This window comes from Poecilia latipinna, unplaced genomic scaffold (genome assembly GCF_001443285.1).
Source record: "Poecilia latipinna isolate Pla-1442-1.1 unplaced genomic scaffold, P_latipinna-1.0 Scaffold1590, whole genome shotgun sequence".
Taxonomy (NCBI): Eukaryota; Metazoa; Chordata; class Actinopteri; order Cyprinodontiformes; family Poeciliidae; genus Poecilia; species Poecilia latipinna.
This window is the reverse complement of record NW_015114206.1, coordinates 29,741-32,772: the sequence shown is the minus strand read 5'-3', so window position 1 is coordinate 32,772 and position 3,032 is coordinate 29,741.

Sequence of the window (3,032 nt, the reverse complement as noted above, 5' to 3'; positions counted from 1 at the left end):
CTGAAGGTGTACATGCTGTTTACATGTTTAAGCTGAACTTTGGAATTTTGTTTTGCTTTGATTTGAAGAATGTGACTGCATGCACCCAGCCGCAGAACACACACTTCTTCAGTCCTACTAGATCATCATGGTGAGCCTGTGTAGTGTGGGTGCGTGTGTGTGTGCGCGTGTGTGTGTGATTATTACTACATATATAGATAAATGAGGATTATTTGTGTTCTCTTGGTTAAGATGAATAAATAAAAACTGATTAAATGGATATACACTGAAAGGTTCATGTGCACAATGAATTCCAGTTTTAATTCCAGACTTTTTTTCCATCCTGGAGTTTGAACATTTTGTTTGGCTTACAACTTTCCCTTATTACAGTTCATTTTTTGTACATATCCTTTGTTATTCCTAATTGCTTCTCTCTAAAATCACAGAGAAATCATTTGCAGGTGTTTCTTAACATCTGTAGGGAACCTGATTTAGCAGTGAATAGATTTGTTTGAGCAGAGCAGCTTGAATACTCGTGACCATATAATGTTTTACAACCAGGTTGTCCTTACTGGCTTATGGAAATTTGGGGAAATTTAATTTGTATTTTTTTTTTCTTTTTCAGAAGCAACTTCATGAATTAATGCCTTTTATGAAGCCTAACTTGCATATGAAATAAATCGCTATTTTAAAATCATCGTTTAGTACATTTAATATGTTTATGACGTATAAAATGTTTTTAAATAGTCACATTTTTGTGACTGCTTTGGTCTCTTTGAAGCATATTTATTGGAACATGTTGGAAGTTTACTGTAACATTATAACTGGATGGATTTTATCTGCTGTACTTTTTTATTTTTGTGATAAATATGACAAATCAGTCATGCTATTTGGATCTTTATTTGACAAGGAGTTATGCATCTACACTGACTGGGTTAGTTGATGCATCTGTGTAAAAGGAGCCGAGAAGTCACAGGTTATGCAGGACGGATTGGTAAAATGACTGTATGTTCACACCGCAGAACTTAATGCTCGATGTTGTAAAATCCCATCTTTGTGTGGTTCACATTTCCAGAGATATATGACTGGTCTGTGATCAGAGGCCTAATTTCAAGGTGCTAAGTTGTGAAGTCAAAGTTCTTTTAAGTCTTGCTTGACATATACAGAATTTTTATCACAAATTAAAGTGATGTTGTTATTTGATTGTGTTATAAAAATTATACTACATGGCTAGAAAACAAATGCTACTGTTCCTTTAAAACATTTTATTGCCGGCAAAAATGTGGATCGGCTCAGCACTTCTTTCTCTCTTCGCACTAGTAGTGGGTGGATGTTTACAGCACATCCAATTTCCGGTAAGCTTCATAGGGTAGCTTCCTTCACGATCGAGCTAGCACATTATATACATCACTGCCAAACAATGAGTAGGTGAAATCATATCCATGCGTTTAAAACGTCAACATAGTCCACACCTCCAGCTAGAAATCGTTTCTCAATAGCAGAGCCCAGAACCGCCGTATGGAGCAAAGCATAGGACAAGGGACTGGTTTTTACCAGCCTGCTATAGTGATAAAACAAAAATAAACATCTCTGAACTTTTAAAGGCTATTATTAGCAAAAAACATCCATCTCTCATTCAGGGGGGAAAAAACAACAAAATCTACAAATCATAACCTAATTGTGTCTGGATTGTTAGGAAACGTAGCTCTTGGAGTGAGTTTTGAGCCCACTCTGCCCAACTGAATTCAGTTCATTTGGGCAGAATTATGATCAATAATGCTCAGACCGCACAGGAGTCGTGGTGTCACTCACCTTTTCTTCTTTGAACAAATCAAAATATCTCAACCAATCAGATTGGGGATTCATCAAAGAGGAAAAAACTGCACAGTTTCTCTGCTGTCCACCCTTGTTCATGCTGCAGGTTTGGCTCTGTTGCAACTCCTCTTTTCTGTGGGTCTTTACCTCATTGACCAGAGGGAGACACTCAGCAGGCTCTGTACTCATAGCAGCACAATTCTCTTTGATCATTCCTCTGACTGAGATACCATGAACAACATGAAGACATGTTTACTGAAAATTATAGTCTCACCTTCAATTACCTTATGATCCTCAAAACTGTATTTTTGATGATGAAGGTGGTAGAAAGAGGAGAGGAAAGAAGCAACAGCATCAACTTGGGTATGTACTGATGGTCATTCCAAAATGTTTCACAGTAGACGGAACCATTTGCTAATACTGCAAAGGTATAAAGAGGAAAAAGGTTGAAATGACCACAACCCACTGAGACAACAGCAGTGGGTTAAAAACATTTACCTTACCTTGGAATGGAAGATAAAAAACACAAGACTTCCTCCTCATTGGAGACTGCCTCATTCAGTAACACGACAAATGTGTCCTGCCATCTAAAATCCTGAGTGAACTATTAACTATTGTGGACAGTGACTAGGAAGAATGAAATTTATTTGGGTTTAATTTAAATACATGTCTATGATCTTACAGAAGCTGTACTAAAATGTGAGCCAATTATATTTCTGGAAATCAATTATTTCAGAATTGCTTTAATATTTTCATGTTTTTGTGATTTATTTCTAGTTTAGAAACATGTTGGACATATTGATCACAGAACTCTAAACTGCTGATCTATTTGTGTTTAGTTTTTTATATAATGTTCTGCACTTGAATAGTTACTTACTCAGAAAGCATACAGGGAAATATACACTGTTATTCAAGTATGCTAACAAATACACGGCCTTCCACAAATAACTAATTATTTTGAAAAAATCATATGTAAATATCCATTTAAGTATAGGTTTATATCTTTTGCCCAAAACTGAGCTGCTATATTTTGAAGTATAATGTTCTCAACAGGAATTTGCTCACATGTGAAACAATTTTAATGCATAGTGCTTCAAAGTAACCATTGCTAACACTAAGACAATGACTTGAGACACATATGCGCCTCCTTTAGAGCAAACAATCTGCTAATCTAATCATAATATTGATCCATCTGTATTGATAAAGTAAAGTTATCATTTGTTCCAGGCTGTAGATTG